We start from the raw sequence: 23,391 nt of genomic DNA on the forward strand, positions 1-23,391 counted from the left end.
AAATTAATTTAAAAAAATGCATGCCAAAAAATAAAATCTTATTTTATTAAAGTGTCATATGATTTTAAGCATATCAACAGGTTCACACACAGAAGGCAATACAGTGACACCAGGATATTGAGAAAAGAAAGTTTTATTGCGTGGTTTGGCCAGTAAGGAGACAGGAGGCAAGCTCAAATCTGTCTCCCCAATTCAAGAACTAAGGGAGATTTATAGGATGGTGGAGCGGAGGTGGGAATTCGGGTTGGTGTATTCTGATGGGATGTTTATAGAACTGGTGGAAATGGGCCAGTGGGCCAGATCTTACCATTTTTGTTGGGGAACCCCTTGCATTTCGTTTGCTTCCAACAACTCCTCATTCCTGTAATTTTGGTTCTGAGGAGGGCAATTTTTGTTCCCGGGGTCTCAGGGGCTAAGTCTGCCTGTAAAACAAGCTTTGGAAAAAATTTTAGTTATGAGAGGGGAAGAAATCCTGATGGGCAGGTTTGGGCCTGAATCCTGATTCTTAGTTATGACAATAATTTGGAACTCCAGGCTATTTAGCCCATGGTTTCAAGCATCTGCTTTGTGAGATTTCAACCTTGTCTGTCCATTAGAATCACCAGTGGAGTTAAAAAGAAACAGCTGCCCAAACCTACCCCCAGAGATTTTTGACTCTTTTGGTCTAACCACAGGCGCTGATGTTAATATCCCCTCAGGTGATGCTGGCATGAATCAGAGCTGACATTCACAGGCTTAGATCCCAAGGGCATTTACTCTGAAGTCCTTTACCTAGGAGAGATCAAAGATTTCACATGGATTCTCTTAAAATAAATTTCACTTGTCCATTTGCCTGACTTTCTCAATCTTCCTCGTTCTCACCAAAATTCTAGCAATGAGACTTGTAAATAGCCCTCCCACCTTTACTGTTTCATGCTCTTTTAAATATATTATGTATATACTATCAATATAAAAGTGCATACAGATGTATGTATAGTGCATATTTATAAGGACACATACGTGTGTTTCCCTATATACATTGTTCTGCACATTTCTTTTCTTTTTTAAACTTGTTCTGGAATATTTGAATCAAACAGAATATATATTATTTCATATATATGTACATATGAAATGAACAGTTGTTAAACAGAAGCAAAGACCCAAATGATCAATAAACATGAAAATATTCTCAATCTCATTGTGATTAGGAGATTGCATATCCATACCACAGTAAGAATATATTTTACATGTATTGGCCCATGAAAAGTTGAAAATGTTTAAAAAGGGGAGGATGTTGAGAAGCAGGAATGGTAAAACACTGTGGATTTGAGTATTAGTACCACAATTTTGGGGAACAAGATAGCAGTATCTAATATATCAGTTGTCATTATCATGATAAAGCTGTGTAAAAAAAGTCACAACACTCCAAGTAAGCAAAGATTTCTTAAATAGAACACAAAAAGAAGCTGTAATCCATGAAAAAAACTTTGATGAATTGAACTTCATAACTTTAAGAACTTCTTTTCATTAAAAGACACTAATTAAAAAATGAAGAGAAGCTTCACACTAGGAAAAGGCATTTGCAATAATATATCCTACAAAGGACTTGTATCCAGAATATATAAGAACTCCTACAGAGTTCTCCCCTGACACAGGGAGGGACCAATACCACGACATTGGAATTTTGAGCAAAGGAGAGAATTTTTTCGCAAGGTTAAACAGCAAGGAGACAGGAAGCAAGGCTCGTCTGTTTCCCTGATCTAAGAACTAAGGTAAATTTTATGGGAGTGGGAGGTGGGAGGTGGGAGGTGGGACAGAAGTTGGAGGTTTGACTTGGCATAGCCCAATTGGTTAACTCTAGAGTTGTCTACATGTGGTAGAGTGGACCTTTGGCCATATCTTCCCTATTGAAGGACCTCACGTTTGATTTGCTTCTATGTCTCTGTCTCACAGTTTTGATTCCGAGGGAGGTTATCTTGGTTTCTGGTGTTACAGAGATCGCCTATTTGGTCAACAGAGTCTTTAATCTCAGTGATTTCTGCTGTTTTTCTATTTATTCTTTCAAATTCCTCTTTGTGCTCTTCTACTGTCTTCTTGTTCTCCTTTATGTCATTTGCTGTCCTGCTTCTTTTATTAAGTAGAGTTGGATGAACAGTTTGATTAGTTGTTCCAACATCTGTGTCTCCTCTGGTGTTTTAATTTGGTCATTAGGCAGGGCTGTACCTGTCTGCATCGTGATACGCTTAGTGATCTTCTGCTGTCTTCCTCACATGTAGATATCCTGATTGATTTACTTTGGGAGTTGATTTCTTTCAGTAGTCTAAGGCCTTGTGTTGCGGGATGGTTGTACAGCAGGGAGCAGGGCATGGGGGTGAGCGCTCAGTGTGGTGATTTGTTTCAGGGCAGGTATGGGGGCAGGTTGGGGATGTTATGCTGATGCTTGTGAACATGGTCGCCAGCGGCCAGGGAGGATGTAGCTGTGAGGGTGTACCAGTCTGGGGGACGTAACCCTGGTGTGCGCTGGTCTAAGACACGAGTTCCCTTGTGTGCATGTGTAGAGCTGTGGCAGTAGGTCAGCGTTACGCCTTCGTGGATTGGGGGCAGATGTGACCCATCTGCACAGGTCAGCACTTTCTCAGAGCTGGGAAGTGAGGCTGAGGGCTGTGCGCATGCGCCTACAGGGATCATCTAAAGGACAGGAGTCTGCATTTCCGTACATGCTTGAGTTATAGAACTCATATATGTTTGACTGCCTGCAAAATAAGTCAGAAGAAAAAGTTACAGAATAAGGAAGTCACAACAAACCGGTTTTAGCCTGCCCATGAGTTCAGTCCCCACCTTAAGTTTTAAACATTCCTCAGTCTTGAGGAATTCAGGACGATGATGGCTCTGGCTGTTCCAGGCTGAGTAGGGGTATAGATCAGTATGGGGAATGGGCTTGCTTGGCATGGATCGATGATACTTAGGAGTTCCTGATTGCCATTCTCGGGGAGATTGGTACCCCTGGGTTTCAGGGGTTAACTGGCATAGGAAAAATCCAGAGATGCTTTAAGTCTCTGAGAGGCAAACTTGACAAGTAAATTAAAAATTATAGGTCCAAAATATAAAAATGTTTTTGCATGAGGAAGAACAAAGGAATATCATTACTTCAGGGTGTTAAAAGTAGATGGTAATTAATATTTTAAAATTTTAACTTATGTGTGAGACTAAAGCAAAAAAATGTTTATTTGGTACAAAATTTTGACTGGTACATTTCCTAATATAACTTCTGTAGACAGCTTAATTGAACACCATAAGTACATGGAACCTTGAGTAGGACATAAGATTTTGTAGGTTTGTCCAGAGTGATGCCCCAATAAATCCCAGAGTGATTTGAACAGTGAATAAAAAAGTATTTGCAAAGTCCCCTTGAGGGAGTGGTAAGAAAAGGGGAAAATTCAACTTCCCCAAGTGGAGAATTCCTGATATTCTCACAACCAGCAGAGACAATGAAAGCAATAGGCTGGGCCCTAAATCTTGGGTTTGTTCATATGAAACTTAACCCCACAAAGGATAGGTCAAGCCTATTTTAAAATTAGGCCTGAAAGTCACCACCAAAACAACCTCTTCTGTTGCTCAGATGTGGTCTCTCTCTCCAGCCAACGCAACAAGCAAACTCACCGCCCTCCCCCTGGCTACATGGGACATGACTCCCAGGGGTGTGGACCTTCCTGGCCATGTGGGACAGAAATCCTAGAATGAGCTGGGACTCAGCATCAAGGGATTGAGAAAACTTTCTCGACCAAAAGGGGGAAGAGCAAAATGAGACAAAATAAAGTGTCAATGGCTGGAGATTCCAAACAGAGTCGAGAGGTTATCCTGGAGGTTATTCTTACGCATTAAGTAGATATCACCTTGTTGTTCAAGATGTAATGGAGAGGCTGGAGGGAACTGCCTGAAAATGTAGAGCTGTGTTCCAGTAGCCATGTTTCTTGAAGATGATTGTATAATGATATAGCTTTCACAATGTGACTGTGTGATTGTGAAAACCTTCTATCTGATGCTCCTTTTATCTACCTTATCAACAGACGAGTAAAACATATGGCATAAAAATAAATAACAGGGGGAACAAGTGTTAAAATAAATTTAGTGGATTGAAATGCTAGTGAAAGGGAGGGGTAAGGGGTATGGTATGTATGAATTTTTTTGTTTTCTTTTTATTTCTTTTTCTGAATTGATGCGAATGTTCTAAGAAATGATCATTATGATGAATATGCAACTATGTGATGATATTGTGAATTACTGATTATATATGTAGAATGGAATGATCATAAAAAATAATAATAATAAATATTATGAGAAATCTGAAAAAAGAATTATAGGTCCAAATAAGAGAAGTAGAAGGATCATGATTAAGGGGCTTATAAGTGAATACAGCCATGTCATGTTGGGGGAATAGCTTTTTATGGATTCCCAGTAGAGCCTGCAAAAGGGTGGTTGATCTCATGTAACCATGTGGACTGTTGGTAAATTTTCTGCATGTTTTATTCCGTTTGACCTGAGGTATTAACCCAAGCACAACAGGAGGTATTGGCCCCTGTACGAACTCCTCCCTGCTGTGTGAGAAGATAATCTGAGGCCAAATGATTGTCTGTAACAGCATTTGCCAACATGTCTGTGGGTATTCAGGTAGCTTCCAAGGCTGTTGTGGTAGAATTTGCCAATTTTTTTGAAGAGGCTGTGAGGTTCCTTCATGTAGCCTTATGGTATGCAAAGCCTCCCCAGGGGGCCAATAGTCTGAGGGTGAGTCCAATTCCTGCTACAATATTCTGAGGACTCTTTTTTTCCTACTTTGATTTGTGGGCTTGAAAATAGATACGGCAGGCTTTAGTACCCAGGAGTGCATTGGCCTTTAGCCAGCAAAACCTCTTGGTTCCGTTCCACTGGGGTCGTCCCTGATCTTCAGGCTGCTGGCTCTTCTAGGTTTTAAGGAGCCCCCAGTCTCCTGGGCCTAGACAGTACAGGAGCATCTGTGAGAAACGTAAGGAGACTGGAGGCATATTGTGAATAGCGGACAAGGTAGCACCCAAAGATTACGATTGTTCACACTTTCCAGTGTTTCGTTTTTTTACAATATGACTTCACAATCTAAAAGATTCCCAGATTACAGTAAAACTTAGTCTTAAGGAAAGTTCTCCCATATAATATTTAATAAGAGAGCTTTAGTAATTGGACTTTGCTTCTGGGGGCTGTTTTTACCCTAACGACTACACTTGGCAACGTTCTGTCCCATCTCAAATGCGTATCCCGAGAGGTTTTTGCTAGAGTCTTCTTTAAGGTACGGTGCATCTTTTCCGTTTTTTCTGTGGACTGTGGCCTCCTTGAAGTGTGCAACTTCCAACGTATTCCGAGAGCTTCAGCTACTTCCTGAGTCAAATTAGCGATGAAATCGCCCCCACTGTCACTCTGTGTACATCATGGCAGTCCAAATCAGGGATCATTTCTTTGATACTTCTGAGGCCTTCTCTATTCTACAGGAATGGGCTTCTACCCATCCAAAGAAGTTGTCTACAAATACCAGTAGGAATTTATAATTCCCTCTGATCTTTGGCGTGATGGTAGAATCTATTTGCCAGTACTTTCCTGGTTCAGTTCCCTTTTACAGGAGGAGTGGGGCCCATCTTTGGCACAAATTAAGCAATTTTGGACCATTTTTGAGTTATCTTCTGCATGTTTGGGCCAACAATGAACTTTCATAGCCGTAGGGACATGGTGTCACTCCCATAATGTGTTCTCTCATGCAAATGTGTGATGACCCCTTCCTTTAATTGTTCAAGTGTCAGTTTGATTTCGTGTTCATTATAAATTCATCCTTCCTTGGTGGTCTTATAAGGCTCCTCATTGTTTGATTCTTTGTTTTTTATTGTAAAATATAACATACATAAAACAAAGAAAGAAAAAGCAATAATTTTCAAAGTACACTTCAAGAAGTAGTTACAGAACAGATCTCAAGAGTTTGTCATGGGTTACCATTCCATCATCTCAAATTTTTCCTTCCAGCTGCTTCAAAACACTGGAGGCTACAAGGAATATTGGTAGAGTGATTCAGCAGTCATACTTGCTTGTTAAATTCTATTTTCTCTGATATGCCTCTTCCTTCTCCTTTGATCTTTCTCCCAATCTAAAGGGATCTTTAGGCAATGCCACATCGAACTTTTTCATGTTGGGAAGGGGTGTTGACACTAAAGGTAGGAGAATGTAACTGATTGAAAATCTTGGGGAGGCTGGTCCCTCTGGGTTTCAGAATTTTTCTGACCTAGGAACCCTCAGGGAATTACAGGTTTCAGGAAAGCAATCTTAGTGTATGAAACTTTTACAGGATCTCAGTTAAGTCCCAGGTATTCTTAAGAATTAACAGGGTTGGAGGAAACTGCCTGAAAATGTAGAGCTGTGTTCCAGTGGCCATGCTTCTTGAAGATGTTGTACCATGACACAGCTGTCACAATGTGACTTGAAATGCTAATGATCAATGAAAGGGAGGGGTAAGGGGTATGGTATGTATTAATTTTTTTCTGTTGTCTTTTTATTTCTTTTTCTGAATTGATGCAAATGTTCTAAGAAATGATCATGATGATGAATATGCAACTATAGGATGATATTGTGAATTACTGATTATATAGGTAGAATGGAATAATCATATTTTAAGAATGTTTGAGTTTATATTTAAAAAAATTTTTTTTAATTAATAAAAGAAAGAATTGAGAAAAAGTTAACAGGAGTATTGTTGGTTGGGGTTTAGCAAACCACAGCAATTAGCAATATCTAGCAGAAGCTTGCACAAGAGTAGCCTCCAGGAGAGCCTCTCACTCTATTCGATTTTTCCTGGCAACTGATGTCTTATTTTATTACACATCTTTCCCCCCTTTTGTTCTGGAAGGTGCTATCAGTCCCCTGATATCAGAGCCAGACCCATCCCCAGGAGTCACACCCCACACTGTTGGGAAGATTTTCACCCTGACTGTCATGTTCCACGGAGGGGTGGAGGGTAATGGTTTTCTAGGCAGGGTCAGGTCTGGAGAGAGGCCACATCTCAGCATCAAGAGTTTTCCTGGCAGCGACTCTTAGGCCTCATTATAGGCAGTCTTAACTTCTCCACCACAGAAGCAAGTTTCATAAGGACAAGCTTCAAAATCAAGGGCTTGGCTTATCTTCTTAGGGATCCTCATTGGTTGAGAGGGTACCCGAGTTTTCTCAGATGGGAAAGTTTAATAGTTCCATATATATATATATATATTTTTTTTTTTTTTTCCTTCAGACCCTGGGCGGGCTCTACCAATACTTTTTAATTACCAGCCCGCCGTGGTCTGAGATGTGTCCTGCTATTACATTAAGCTGTAAGGAATTACAAGGCCTCATTCCCATTCTGGACTTCAAGAGTTTGGGTTGTTTAAATGAGCTGTCCAGAAAGGCTGATTTGCAGAAAATTTAGGTTCTAGACACAATAAGCCTGTCTGCCTTTGGTCTCATAGAGGAGGTGAAGGTCTAGAGTACATACTCTCATCTTTTACCCTGTGTTCTGCTCTATCTTAGACACAGCCGGATTGGCTTCGTTTTTAACGCTAATTAAGGCCTGATCTCTTTTTCCAGTTACTTTAACTGCTGTCGTATGAGCTATGCTAACTTCAGGGCAGCAGCCTTCCATTTCCTGGTCTTGAGGCCAGCAAATCCCGTGATGAGGCCAATGGCCCCTCCTGCACCCAAACTAATAATGTTGAATTCTCTTTATCCAGCCAACCAAGATGGAAAAACAAGTCACAAACAGCCATCAGCACGCAGGGCTGGGCAGGGTCTCCTGGTCAGGAACTGTAGCTGCAAGGCGGGTTCAAACCAGACCTTGGACCAAGCACAGAAAGGACTAATCTGTCCTAAGAGAAAGTTTGGCTCATTATAATAGTAAATTTCCCACCTGTAGGAGGAGTTTAGATGACATTTTTTGAACATGCTAATGCATATGCATATGCATAAAAGTCAGAGTGATAAGCAAGTGTGCGGTGAGCTGGATAGGAGGGAAGGTCAGGGGGTAGAAGAGGGGAAGTAGAAGTTAGCTTGGAGAGTCAGTGGGTTGCAGTGTTAGGCTTGGCCCTGGGCCCTTGCCTCTGCAGACGCAAATAATAAGGCTGCTTCCCTCACTTCCGTGGTTGTCTCCCTTGGTCAGTGGCACTGAGGAGGTGTCAGTTTAGGTCCTTTGTCAACGGCACTGATGGAGGCCCCTGCTTAGGGCCTTTGTCAATGGCACTGATGGAGGCCTCTGCTTAGGTCCTTTGTCAATGGCACTGATGGAGGCCCCTGCAATTTCCCAGGAACAATGGGCGACTCCACCAGGACATTCCCATCACTAAATTGGAGGCCCTTGCAACACTTTTTGGGGTTGTGTCACACTCCCGCCTCACTCCTGTAGCTTTGGTTGAGTTTCCTGAATCTTTTCTTCTTTCCTTTTCTTACTGTTGTCTTGACATGGGAAATGAACAGCCCATTTGAAAATGCACCTCACTTGGATGGATCCTTAATAATTGGTCTAAATGTGGGGGATATCCCTTGACACACAAAAAAATGGGTTCTCTATTGTAATTCATTCTGGCTACAATATGACCTGGAGAAAAATGTCCCCAAAATGGAACTATTAATTTTAATACCATTCTACAATTAGACTTGTTTTGCAAAAAATATCCCCAAAATGGAACCATTAATTTTAATACCATTCTACAATTAGACTTGTTTTGCAAAAGGAAGTAAAAATGGAGTCCAAATGGAGTTGAGAGAATACTCTGGAGGCTACTCTTACACAAGCTTCAGCTAGATATTCTATTTGTCATTGTTTACCAAACCCCAACCAAAACCAGTCCTGCCTACCCTAAAAAGCACCTAGGGCTTTACCTGAGATTCTACAAAGGTTCCATGCACTAGGATTACTTTCCAGAAACTACAACCTCCAGATGGGTTCCTAAGCCAGATAAGACCTGAAACCCAGAGGCACCAGCCTCTCCAGAACATCAACTAGTTCCATCCCCTTACCCCATATCATCCACAGTCCCTTCCAATATGAAAATGTTAGAATGGGCAGAGTCCAAATACCCCTAAAGATTGAGAAGAAGATCAAAGGAGAAGGAGGAGTTATAACAGAGAAGATAGGATTTAACAAATGAGTGTGAGTGCTGTATCATTTATTGATACATCTTTTAGTCTCCAGTGTCTTGGAACACCCAGAAGGAAAAATGTAAAATTGTGAAACTGTAACCCATACCAAACTCTGAATTCTGTTCTATTACTAGTTGTGCAGTATGCTTTGAAATTTATTGCTTTTTTATATATATGTTTTTCACAATAAAAAAAAATTAAACATTAAAAATAAGGAAGTAAAAATTGGCTGAGATAGCATATGTTCAGGCTTTATTTTATTTTGGAATGAAGAGGTGAAACAGCAGTCCAGTCTGATGGTTTATTTCCATAGGGGACATGACGATTCAGCATCCACTATTTAGAGGAAGGGGTGGGAGGAGGTCACCAGGCCTTGATGCCCCACCTGAGGACCCATTAAATGACCCCTTTTGCCCCCTCCCCCAGGAAGCACCCTCTCACTCTCCTGGCCCCCCTGGCAGGGCACCACCCCTTCTGCCATCCCCACCTTTGTCACCATCCCCAGTACAGTTACCGTCTCCCCCACATACGCACAGGGGTGCCCCGTTTGGCCAGGGAGCTGACTCACCTTTGGATAAGACCCCTGTGCAGGGCCAATACCCGCTGAGACAAGTGCTGAATAGTATAGACGATCAGGGGCAACCCACGGATTTCATCCTTTTAGGGCCACTAATTACCTTGCTTTTACGTTTAACTTCTACCCCATGAGTGCTCTGGTGCCTGCAAAAATTCGTTCAGGATCAAGTAAAAAACATGCAGGACTGGCTCATGTTTCCCTACAGATACCAATCTCTCTGGACCACAGATCCCTCACCACCCCCAGATCCCAGGCTGAGGCCCTCTTCTACTCACGCCGCCCAGAGTCAGCAGGAAGAAGCTGTAGAAGACAGACCTTCAGCCTTTATTTCCCTTAGGGCCGCACATGAAGCAGCATGTGAACACAAGAAAAGGGGGGAATTGAGGCTGGCCAAACCCATGATGAGGCCAGTGGCCCCTCCCACACCCAAACTAACAGTGTTGAATTCTCTTTATCCAGCCAACCAAAGATGAGGATGGAAAAACAAGTCACAAACCGCTGTTAGCATCAGGGCTGTGGTCAGGGTCTCCTGGTCAGGAACTGTAGCTCTACATTGTCCCTGCATGTTTCCTAGCACCTTTAAAGCAAACCTTTAACCTGGCAGATGCACAAACAGTATTGGCTTTATCTGAGTGTGCAGTGACACTGAAAACAATTCATCTTAAATGGGGCCCAGAATGTGCACAGTATCTTCAGCAAGAATACCTGCCCTCCTTGCAAGTAGCTCAAGAAATAATTCAGGAGTTTTGTCAAAGACTTCAGCAGCCTGATACTAAAGTTTTTAAAAATATTTAAAGGTGTTCTTCCAGAGAGCAAAGCCGTAAGGACTGGATATCCCTGTTCCTATTTCACGATCAGAAATTCCAGTTCATGATTTATGAAAATGTGGTTTTTGTATACCATTCACACTAACCTTTTATAAGTACTGGGATTTTTCTATAAAATATGTGTAATCTTCCCTAAATACTGGTATGTGACAACATAAGAAGTTGCATGCCAACTCATTGTTCTATAGAACGATACTGTTAAAAGATACAACAAATGTATCCTTGTACCTTAATTTTTTTTTATTTGAAACTTTAAGTCCTTTATAAAGACCATAATACAGTAGAAAACTGGACTTTTTAAATTGCTGAATATAAAATGTTTGAGAAATTTCATTTTCTTCAATGTGTGCAGTCACATTAAGTATGGGGAAATACAACAATCAAAACTAATTTTTCTGTAGATAGCCATTACATTTCTTTAAACTGTTTCAATACCTATGTGTATTCTACAAAAGAGAATGGTTTCATAAATTAATTGATTTAAAAGTAGGTGTGGGTGTTATTTTTTTTTTAGTAAAAATAAATAAATTTTATGTAGTGAAAAAAAAAGAACTGTAGCTACAAGGCTGCTATAGTTCAAACCAGACTTTGCAGCAAGCACAGAAAATTAACCTGTCCTAAGAGAAACTTTGGCTCATTATAATAGTAAATTTCCCACCTGTAGGAGGAGTTTAGATGCCATTTTTGAACACGCATAAAAGATAAAGTGATAAGCAAATATGCAGTGAGCTGGGGAGGAAGGAAGGTCAGGGGTAGAAGGGGGGCAGTTAGCTCAGAGGGTCAGTGGGTTGCAGGGTTAGGCCTGGCCCCGGCCCCTAGCCTCTGCAGATGCAAACAATAAAGCTGCTTCCCTCACCTCCATGGTTGTCTCCCTGGGTCAATGACATCAATGAAGGCCCCCTGCTTATGTCCCGGTTTCCCCAGTAACAGTCTTAGGTGTTCCTCATTGGTTTTAAGGGCTTTTGTAAAATCCCCACTCATGAGACCTGTCCAAATCCATTGCTGAATATTAGGGTTTAAATAAACCAAGTCCATGGTAGGGATCAAGGCCAAGATATGAGGCTTGGCTTCCCCTCTCTAGCTACTCATTTAGCTGTCTAGTTGGCTAAATTGTTTCCTTTTTCTGATGTTCTGGACAATGGACAATAGCCATTTCTCATGGTAACATAATGGCCTCTAGCAGGGCTAATCTAATTTCTGCATGTTTGATCTCCTTCCTTCCTGAGGTTAATAATCCTCTCTCTCTCCACATGGCTCCATGTGCATGGACCACTGACAAGGCACATTTTGAGTCTATAGAGATGGTGACCCTTTTTGCCATTCCAGATATAGGGTCTTGTTGAGAGCTCTATGTTCTGCTTTTGGAGCAGATCTACCTGGAGGATATTCATTTGCTTCTAGAATTTCTTTCAGAGTTCCTGCAGCATATCCAGCTCTACAGAGTCCTTAGTTCCTGAAGCTACTTCCATCAGCCCACACCTCTCGGCCCAGATCCTCCTTGAGGTCTGAACTTCTTCAGTTATTCGGATGGATTCTTACTGTGCACCGGGAAGTAAGGAGGCAGGGCTTAAAGAAGAAACTGCCTTCAATTTTTCATTAGGATTACCTGGGAATGTGTCTTCGTACTTGCTTAGCTTCCTGAAGTGAGTCAACATCCCCCTTTTTGTTCAAGAAGAGGCATCACACTGTGAGGAGGTTATTACAGTAGGTCATCCCAAAGTAAACTTTTCAGCTTTCTGTAACAAGTTGTAAGTAGCAGCCACTGCCCAGAGACATACTAGCCATTGCTGCATCCTATATCCAATTGTTTGAAAAAATAGGAGACAGGCTTTCCTGTGCTGGCCAAGTTTTGTGTCAATACCTCCAGGCTATTCCTTGCCATTCTTGTACAAACAGATCAAAGGATTTCCTTGTGCCTGAAGGGCCAAATGCTACTACCATTAAAAGCTTTTCTTTAATAATGTGAAATGCCTACTGACATCCAGCAGTCCAATTTCATAGTCATTATCTTTTCCTTTAAGAACCTCATACAGAAGTTTGGCTATAAGTCCAAAATTTGGGATTCTGACACCACAAAACCTAGTCCTCTCTAGAAAGCTTCCCCGGGGTTAGTACAGCCACACTTGCTAATGTGTCTTTCCTATTTGGCAACAGATTTCTTTGGCCTTTTGACAGATCAAATACTAGAAACTTGACAGTAGGTTGTTAGATTCTGTCCCTTTTCTTGGAGGCCTTTTATCCTGGGTTTGTCAGGAAGCTCCGAATGAGGACAGTATCTGATCTGAAGCTTGCTTGCTGGTATGGCAATCAAGATAGATACCATCTACATATTGTAGTAAAATTCCATTCTCAGTTTGAAGCTCCCTCAAATTTCTAGCTAGCATTTATCTGAATATAGTGGGGGCATTTTTAAATTCCTGTGGGAATACAGTCCAGACTATCCCATAAATTGTGTGACCTTCCCATTTGAAGGCAAACATGTCTTGAGATTCTGGACTCAGAGGTATGCAATAGAAAGCATCTTTTGATTCTAGTGCTATGAACCAATAGAAGTTCCCTGATGAAGTGGTGAGCAGGCTGGAAGGGTTTGGTAGCACTGGGTGAATAGCTTCCGCTGTTCGATTAATGGCCCTTCAGTCTCAATCAAAGTGGTACTCATTAGTACCAGGTTTTTGAACTGGCAAAATAGGAGTATTATTTGGGGATCTGCAAGGTTGGATAAATGATATTGGAGAAAAGCATCTATTAGGGGGTCGATGCCTTCTCTTGCATACCTTTTTAGAGGTTATGTTTTAGATTAGGCATTTTTACCCCAGAGTGGCGTTTCACCTAACCAGTTCAGCCGTCGAAGCCCTTCCCGGTGTCCCATCAGTTCACACTTCTGGCCTCATCTTCATCCAGGATCTCACCAGGAATTCCAGGTTGTATTTCTCCATTTAGTTGTAGCAAAGTGGCTTGAAAAATGCAGCTTGCTCAAGAGGAACGTCGACGTTTATTTTCTCTGATGAGAAAGTTACTTGTGCGTTTAGTTTGGTTACTAAGTCCTGTTCCAGCAATAGTACATGGCGTTCAGGCATACAAAGGAAACTGTGTCTTAGACGTTTTTTTCCCACTTGCTGCTTGAGGGGTTGTAGAAAGGATTTATGGGGGTTTCCCCTGATACTCCAGTGATAGCTATAATTCTTGGGGAAAGCCACCCTGCCTTTTGTTTAGAATGGAGTAGGTGGCTCTGGTATCTACCAAAAAGTCTGTGAGCTCCTTTCCCACCATCCTAGTTCCCTGGGGCTCTGCGTGTGGGAAATGTTAATGGGACCGGTTGAATTGAGAGGTACCCAGTTCTGATGACTTTCAGCAACCTGGGGCATTTGATAAATGGGCTTGCAAAAGGCCTTTGGTTCTTTTTCTTTCCTGAGATTAGGACGTTCCCACTTGCATTCACCCTCTTGTTTGCAGCAGGTGCATTGTTGTGGCCCTATCAAATCCTTTTTGTTAAGCAGACATTGGGGCCATGGAGACCTCACAACATGTGGCTCAAAGCAGTAGCCAGCAGTCTGGCTTGGCACCTCATATCTTGCTGTTTTTATTTTTCCTGGGTCTGATCTCAGTTACTGAAAACCTTAAAGGCAATCTTGACCAATTGAGATATAGGCGTTCCTAATCCTCCCCCCAGTCTTTATAGCTTTCTCCTTATATCTGGAGCACTTTGACTAACAAAAATCATATTGACTAGCCTAACATTATCTGGGGGTTCTGGGTCCAATCATGTATTGTCTGTATGCCTCAAACATGCTTTCAAGAAAAGTGGATGGGGGTTCTTTTGGTCCTTGTTGCACCTCTCGGACTTTCTTTAGACTCTTTGGCCTTGGGACTCCCTTTTGCATTCCCGATATAATACATTCTTAATAATGGTTTGGTTTGCTGGGTCCCGGGAGTCATTTGGGTCCCACACGGTTCTGCCCCTGGGATAGCCAATGCTGCTACTATTTGAATTGGGTTGTTGGGTTGCAATACATGCGGTCCATCAGCCTCCTGATGAGCTTTTCCAGAAACTATCCTGCAGGTTCTTCAGGTGTGGGGAGGGCATTCATGAGAAATGAATGTCTGCCTGAGTAGGGGTATGTGTAGCAAAAATAGAAGTAAAGAGATTCTTCATCTTTTTGAATGTCATTTCAATAAGAGGGCATATTCTTTTTCCAAATTATATAGATTGGAGGTGTGGAAGAGAGAATGCATGTATATATAAACCTTCTAGGACTGTGTTGATGAGTCCCACAGGCACTTGTCTGAGTGGGAATTGTCTTGACTGGGGTTGAGCATTCTCCAGCACCTTATTGGGTGTGGGAGACTGTTCTCAATCAGTGGGTAAACACGGGTGTAACGCCAAATCGGTGGTATCTGAAAGGTTAGTGGATGTCTCTGTGTGTCTCATTCCAGCTCCCCCAAGCATGGTGGGGTGCTGAAGGAGCTGTCACATAGGGTAGGAGTAGATCAACATGGTTTGCAATTTGGCAACACAGGCTTTTTCTGATTTGCCTGAGTTCCTTCCCTTTGAACCATAATTTTGCATCTTTTCTGTAAATTCTTATTCTTATACAAAGATGTAAAAGATTGAGCGTAGGGATTTCACCCCGTTTCTCTTCTGTTTTACCATAAACATCTATCTGTAGGATATTATAATTTAAAGATTTGTGTTCAGGCCAGTGTTACCCCAGTTTTAATTTATATGGGCCAGGCCATGTGTATTAGTTAGGGTTCTCTAGAGAAACAGAATCAACAGGGAACACTTGCAAATATACTATTTATAAAAGTGTCTCATGTGACCGCAGGAACGCAAAATCCAAAATTCACAGGGCAGGCTGTGAAGCCGACGACTCCGATGGATAGTCTGAATGAACTTCACAGGAGAGGCTCACCAGCCGAAGCAGGAATGGAACCTGTCTCCTCTGAGTCCTCCTTAAAAGGCTTCCCGTGATTAGATTAAACATCACTTATTGTAGAAGACACTCCACTTTGGCTGATTACAAATGGAATCAGCTGTGGATGCAGCTGACATGATCATGATCTAATTCTATGAAATGTCCTCATTGCAACAGGCAGGCCAGCACTTGCCCAATCAGATAAACAGGTACCACAACTTGGCCAAGTTGACACATGAACCTGACCATGACACCATGTTACAAAAGAAAATCATCTTTTTCATTTTCATTGGCTTATAGTTGAACATGGACTGATTTTGTAAAATACATTCTAAAGGAGTACAGTCAGGTATTCCATAAACTTTAACCATAGTTACAATTTCTTACAAAGATATTCCAACTTAGGTACCTTTAAACTTTCCAATATGAGCAGTTCTGTAGCTAATATCTCTTATATCTTTGGATTGTAACCCAACAAATGATCTTTTCTGCTCCTATAAGAGGACCTTAACACCAAAAGACAGGACATATCCAAAAGGCTGGGACTCTAACCCACAATCCTAACAGATACACACAAGGACATTATTAGCAGTTTGTACCCAAGAATATGTCTGGGAAGTCATGCCAAATAAATCTGTCTTATGTTTTCTCACAAGTGTTAAATATCACTGAATATTTTTATAGAATAAATTCCTTGGTATCTGTGATGGTTAGGTTTGTGTGTCAACTTGGCCAGGTAATGGTGGCCAGTTCTCTGGTCAAGCAAGCACTGGCCTGTTACTGCAGAGACATTTTATGGACTTAAATCATCAGTGAGTTGACTGCATCTATGTCTGATTACATTTACAATCAACTAAGGAGAATGTCTGTAGCAATGAGACACATTTAATCCAATCAACTGATAGCTTTAAAGGGAGAATGATGACATCAGCAGTTAGAAGAGAGAATTCTCATCTCTATTTCAGCCAGCCAGCTTCTCCTAGGGAATTCATCCAAAATCTTCGTCGGAGTTGCCAACTTGTAGCCTGCCCTACAGAATTTGAACTCATAGATCTCTAAAGTTGCAGGAGACACTTTTATAAAATTTCATAATATTCACAGATATTTCCTCTTGGTTCTGTTTACCTGGAGAACCCCAACTAATACATTATGAAAGTCTTGGGTCAAATATTTGACAGATATTGCCAAATAGTCCTCCAAAGTTGTTGCACCATTTTACTATTTGATACAGGTTAGGTGTCTTGGGAAGTGGTCCCTGAACTAGAGATTTGGGATCAGTGTCTGTGGAAGAAGGGAAGGAAAGCTGTATTAGGCAGAGGGAGAGGCTGGGCTGAGAGGCAGTCTTAACACATGACTCAGCCAACCCCATGGAAGTTCTGGAGCTGGTAGGCTCTTCAGTATTGTCCCCAATTGGGACAACAGTGCCAGGTCTTTATCTACTCATATTGACAGTCATTGAATGCAGGTCACCTTCCAGATGGGAGCATGACTTAGACAATTCCTCGAGAGTTCCTTGGACAGCTTAAGAAATTTCTGCTGGCAGCACTCCCAGCAGCAGAAGCAATAAGGGGGATCCAGACAGCACAGCACAGCATCTACTAAATCATCTTGCCATCACAGCATCATTGAAAGCTTAAATCCCTTCACATTGCCATGGATGCATTTTGTCTCAGTGTCTCTATTATGTTAATTACTAATTTCACCATCTCAAAGAGTTTTGGATAAGATGCCTGTGGTGCTTATTTAAAATGTAGATTCTCTGGCCCTATCTTGCATCTCCTGGATTGAAATCTTTAGAGGGAGGAGACCCTACGTTTTTACCTTGGAGCTTGCAAACAAGTGCAGTAGGGAGAGCACATGGAAGTTTGTGTCACACTGAGGGCCTGGTTCCATCCCCCACTGCAGCTCTAATCAGTTCCAGGGTAGCATTTTCAAACCAAGGCCAAGCTGGAAAATTGAGGCATTGTGTATTGTTTCAGTCTTGTGGGGGAAGCAGAGGAGTCTCTCCTCTAAGCAGGACATGCCTTTCACAGCTGAATTTGCTTTTGTTTAGGTTGCAAGTTCATCTCTTACTGTGTCTCCTTTTTGCTCCTTTCCAATGTAAAAGACCTGAATGTTTTGCCTGATTTTTTTCTCTTAGATGTGCTGGAGAATTCAGTTTCATTGTTTGTTTGATTTTTGCTTTTGAAATTGGAGTAAAGGACAGGAGTGCTCACCTTATGTTTTCTTGATTATTACATATTTTCCTTCCATATGCAAATTTTTACTTGGAAAGCATTTTTAGTTCCATCATTACCTGCAAGACACAACTTAACTGTTAATCAAATTCCTTGTTCGGGTTAACTAAATTAAATTGAAGGAAACCAAGTAGTTATATTGCTGCCTTCTGGTTTGCAATAGTTGAAAGGTTTAGAAGGCAAAAGGTGAGAAAGAAGAAAGGTACACCAGGAGATTTAAAGTGGGGGGGGGGGGGTATTTCTGTGCTCCCGGGCAGAACTCACCAAACCCAAGATGGAGGGAGGTGAGTGCATGCGTGGGCTTTGGCACAGGCAGCTTTTAAGGATGGGGGTCAGGTGACATCCAGAAGGGGCGGTTCATTAGTTCCAGAAGTCAGGTTGGGAGGGGTGATACAGCCTCTGCAGCTCCAGTTGCAGTGCCTTTCCCCTTTCCCCCGACCTAACATTCTAGCCTTTTTGTGATAATAGGGCACTGAGATCTTTCTGGCTACTTCCTGCTGTAATGGGGCGACGTGGGGTTATAGGCTGGAACCGTCATGGCCGGGGGAGTGGGGAGGCTGGCTGTAGGAATCTGGTGAGGAAGGCAGGTGATGATAATGATGCAGGAGCATTTGGTTGACTGCTACCCGGGATAGTTCCTTCATGTGTCCCTGAAGGAAGTTGAGGAGGCAGGGAGCTGGGCTAGTGAAGTGAGCTGGCGTTGTGAGAGGAAAGGTATTCTGATGTTGATTCCAGGGCTACCTGTAGTCGAGTTTCAAAGTTTTGAGAGGTTAAAATACCATGTCCCAGTGCCCCTCCCGCTGCAGCTGAGGTTGCAACTAAAGCGGTTAGGCTGATGCCTGCTAGGATAGGAAGAAAGGCGGCCCTTTCTGAGCGAGGAGAGGGCAGTAGCCAAGTTAGTTCGGACTCCCCATAGAGGGTCAATTGAGGAACAGTAGTTGCCAGGAAGCATGGTCCTGGGGCAGTGGAGTTAAGGCACTTGGTAAGAATTCCATTACACCAGAAATATTGTCCTTTGGGGGCATGGGTGGTGGTGTGGATAGTGATGTTAGTCTGGCACTTGCTATGAAGTTTTGTTTGAGGGTTTTTTATCCAGTGTAGTGAGGCTCTTAACTTGGCAAGAAGATCTTGCCCCATTAGCGGGCTGGGGCAAGAAGGCATTACTAAGAAAGAATGTGTAACGGGGTACCCTTCTATTAAACATGTAAGCGGTCCAGTAGTTAAGGGGCGCGAAGGACAGCTGTCTATGCCCATAACCGTGACCTGGGAAGGAAGGAGTTGACCTGAGTAGGAGGGGAGGACAGAAAAGGTAGCCCCTGTGTCCACCAAAAGGGAGGTGGACTTATCCGCTACCTTGATTGTTACCCTGGGCTCGACGAGGGTGATTGGGGTCGCTGAGGCCGGGCGTCGTCAGTCGTCAGTGGCCAGGCCCAGGACTGCTAGCGGTGGGTTAGGGGTTGGAAGGACGGCCCCTCCACAGCCAGGCGCCGAGGGGCAGTCACTTTTCCAATGTCCCTTTGTACCACAGAGAGGGCATGGTCCCTTGGGCAGTCGAGGATTGGGGCACTGGCAGGACCAGTGTCCTTCAAGGCCACATTTGAAGCACTTTCCTGGTGGTGGATTAGTCGTAGCTGGCTTCTTCTCCATTGAAGTGAGCCGCAGAGCCGCAATCAGGGATTGGGTTTGTAAATTCGCCTTTTGGCAGTCCCGGGATTCCTTTTCTGCCCTCTCTAGTTCATCACGAGTATTAAAAATTTTAAAGGCTGTGTTTACCACGTCACGGATAGGGGCCTGAGGATCATCCTCAACTTTTCTAAGTTTACGCCTTATGTCTGGAGCCGATTGGGATATGAAGTGTGTGGCTAAAACAGTTTTACCAGCCTCTGAGTCGGGGTCTGGGCGGGTATATTGGGAGAGGGCTTCTGTGAGCCAGTGTAGAAAAGTGGCCGGGTTTTCCTTAGGACCCTGGGTAATTTCCCTCAGCTTATGGAAGTTTATTACTTTATGTGAAGCTTTCTGCATGCCGGCTATGAGGCATGTAAGCATTTTGTCCCGTCTAGTCCACCCGTTCCTCCCCGCTGGAGTACCAACCTGATATTCCCACCCTGGCGCTTGGTCGGGCACTACCTTGGCCCCTACCGGCATGGTGTGGTCAGTGATATGCACCTGGTTAGCATGAGCCCTGGCTGCACTGAAAATGCGGTCCATTTCATCTGCAGTGAGGGAAGAAGAGCAGATTACATGAATGTCATGCCAGGTGAGGTCGTAAGTGTTAACTTGATACTGGAATTCTTTAGTATAGGTAGTTGGATAGTTGGAGAAGGAGGAAGAGAAAGGCAAGATGGCAGCAGGAGTGCCGCCGGCTCGGAAGAGGAGAGAGGAGGGCAAGATGGCGGCTGGGACGTCACCGGAACAGGAGGAGGAAGAGAAGGAGAAGATGGCAACTGAGATGTTGCCGAAGCAAAAGGGGGGAGGGAAAGGCAAGATGGCGACTGGAGCGCCGCTGGAGGGAGGGGAGGGTAGACCAAGGGAGAGGAGGATACAGAGGGAGGGGTGGGAGTGCAGAAGGAAAAAAGCCTGGACATAAGGAATTTCGGCCCATTTGTCGTTCCTCTGGCAAAAGTTGCGGAGGTTCATAAGGATATTAAAATTGAAAGTCCCATCCTCAGGCCAATGAGAGAGGACCTATTGCCCATACTGACGGGTCTCAAAAGAGAAAGGACTGGCCCAGGGGGTGTCGGCTTCCCAACGCCCTGAGAGAGTCCTCGGAGTTCTTACGAGCAGGGGCTCATCTCCCAAGGGGACGTCTCATCCTGGTTTGAGGCCCTTTCAGGTCCTGGACCTGAATTTGGGAGGGAAATGAGAAGCGGGGCATCCCCACAGCTTTTCGAGTCCCAGAAAAAGGGTATGAGGCTTGCCGGCATCCCCATTCACCTCAGCCCTCGGAAGAGAACCTGATGTGAATTCACAATTTTCAGAGAGTAATTGAAGGACAGGCTCTCTGGGAGCCGTGAGACCCGGCAGCAGGGCTCGGAGGGAAGGGACTTACCCAATCTGTGGTGGATGCAGTGGCGGCCGAAGGATCACTTGTCCCTGGCCATGTGGAGGAAGGAGGAGAGGAAGCTGGGGCACCTCTGGCCAGGCAGGCGGCACCCGAGCTCCTCTCCCGGGTTTCCAGGACCAGATGAAAGGTTTAGGAGGCGAAAGCTGAGAAAGAAGAAAGGTACACCAGAAATTTAAAGTGTGTGTGGGGGGGTATTTCTGTGCTCCCGGGCAGAACTCACCAAACCCAAGATGGAGGGAGGTGAGTGCATGCGTGGGCTTCAGTGCGGGCAGCTTTTAAGGATGGGGGTCAGGTGACATCCGGAAGGGGCGGTTCATTAGTTCCAGAAGTCAGGTTGGGAGGGGTGATACAGCCTCTGCAGCTCCAGTTGCAGTGCCTTTCCCCGTTCCCCCGACCTAACAATAGTTTTCTAAATGAATAAATGAGAATGGGGGTGGGGGAGTGAATGGAAGTAAGGGGTTGGGGTTACCATGCCTTTTTATCTTTAGTAAATTCTTATAGGTGTAAATACTATATAACTTTTGCATAATAGAGTGCTTTTATAACAATGTTCTCACAGTGTGGGCTATGGCACCAAAAAAGAAAGTGCTGAAATCTATTTTCAATTAAAATGAGTTGTGTCTTCTTATAGGGCCCAATCAAGGGCGACCCCTAATCATCTTAGGTTTTCTTCCTTGGTTGAACATCTCTAACCTAATCTTCAGTTTGGTCACCTTGAAATATAAGGATACTTTGCTCCAGTTAAAAAAAGGTGCTTCAAAGGCTGAACCCCCAGTCCTGGGGTTTGTTCATATGAAACTGAACCCCACAAAGGACAAGCTGAGCCTACTTAAAATTAGGCGTAAGAGTCACCCCCAAGAGAACCTCTTCTGTTGCTCAGAGGTGGCCTCTCTCTCACCCAACATGACAAGCAAACTCATCACCCTCCCCCTCTCTACGTGGGACGTGACTCCCAGGGGTTTGGACCTTCCTGGCAACGTGGGACAGAAATCCTAGAATGAGTTGGGACTCAGCATCAAGGGATTGAGAAAACATTCTCAACCAAAAGCAGGAAGAGCAAAATGACGCAAAATAAAGTCTCAATGGCTAAGAGATTCCAAACAGAGTCGAAAGGTTATCCTGGAGGTTATTCTTACTCATTAAATTGATATCACCTTGTTATTCAAGATGTAAAGGAGAAGCTGGAGGGAACTACCTGAAAATGTAGAGCTGTGTTCCAGTAGCCATGTTTCTTGAAGATGATTGTATAATGATATAGCTTTCACAATGTGACTGTGTGATTGTGAAAACTTTGTGTCTGATGCTCCTTTTATCTTATCGACAGACAAGTAAAAACATATGGAATAAAAATAAATAATGGGGGAACAAATGTTAAAATAAATTTAATATATTGAAATGTTAGTGATTAATGAAAGGTACGGGTAACGGGGTATGGCATGTATTAATTTTTTTCTGTTTTCTTTTTATTTCTTTTTCTGAATTGATGCAAATGTTCTAAGAAATGATCACGATGATGAATATGCAACGATGTGATGATGTTGTGAATTACTGATTATATATGTGGAATGGAATGATCATATGATAAGAATGTGTTTGTTGTTACATTTTTTAAAAATTAAAAAATTAATAAAAAAAATGTGCTTCCTCTGGTAGACAAATTAGAAAACACTCTCCTCTCTCTGGTTGATGATGTTTAGATTTAGGGTGCTTGACATGGTGCACAGAGCCTGGGAACTTTCAGCTGTTTCTCGTGCCCCCTCTGGTATATGCCCTTATGCTAGACCTAATTGTGTGCAGAGGCCACAGAACAAGGACTTGTCAGGTGTCCTCCGGACCTCTCGTCATCTACAAGTTGACTCTGCTGGGGCAATGAACATGAATTAAAACACAGGGATGCATTTGTTATATGACTAATGGGTAATGCCCCGGAGCACAGGAAGAGGAACTTTTGGCCTTTGCTGGATTTGTTCCCACATTTTGATCTTGAACACCTTGGCCCCTTCTACCTAGCTCTTATGCACGCTTCTTTCTGTATAAAGTTACATAACTCAATGATTTAGCACATTTGTTTTTCCATGTTGCTACCTAGCCTTCAGAAGTATGTTTAATCACTGAATATCATGATATGTACCATAAATCACTTAACCAAAAATTCCATGAAGATTTTTCTTATTATAAAAGGAATATACAGGTTTTTATATGCACCATGCACCACCCCCTCCCCCCACCCTCAAAAAAGGAAGATATGTTTCACAAACACTGAATCCTAAGTTAAAGCATGGACTTTGGTTAATAGTACAATTATAAAAACGTGCTATCATGAATTGTAACAAATGATTTACTCCAATGCAACGTGTTGGTGTTGGGTTGGTGTTTGGGAATCTTATATTTTATGGATGTAAACCCACATCTTCTCTAATAAAGAAAAAAATGTTCACAGTATAAAATGAGAAAAATACAATAAACAAGAAAAAACATCCTAGTTAAGTTTATTCCTAGAAACTTGATTCTTTTAGTGGCTACTTTTTTTTTTGTATGCTGTATGGCGAGGGTCACATTTCATTCTTTTTCCATGTGAGTATCCCCTTATTGCAGCACCATTTGTTGAATTTTTGTT

The 23,391-nt window shown here is 42.9% G+C and overlaps 1 pseudogene; it reads right to left on the reverse strand.

The window, feature by feature from the left end:
• The window catches only part of LOC143665225 (SREBP regulating gene protein pseudogene), a 53,340-nt pseudogene extending 33,485 nt beyond the window's left edge, over positions 1-19,855 (reverse strand).
• Positions 19,856-23,391: the final 3,536 nt, after the last annotated feature.

This window comes from Tamandua tetradactyla, chromosome 21, assembly GCF_023851605.1.
Source record: "Tamandua tetradactyla isolate mTamTet1 chromosome 21, mTamTet1.pri, whole genome shotgun sequence".
In the NCBI taxonomy this organism is placed as follows: Eukaryota; Metazoa; Chordata; class Mammalia; order Pilosa; family Myrmecophagidae; genus Tamandua; species Tamandua tetradactyla.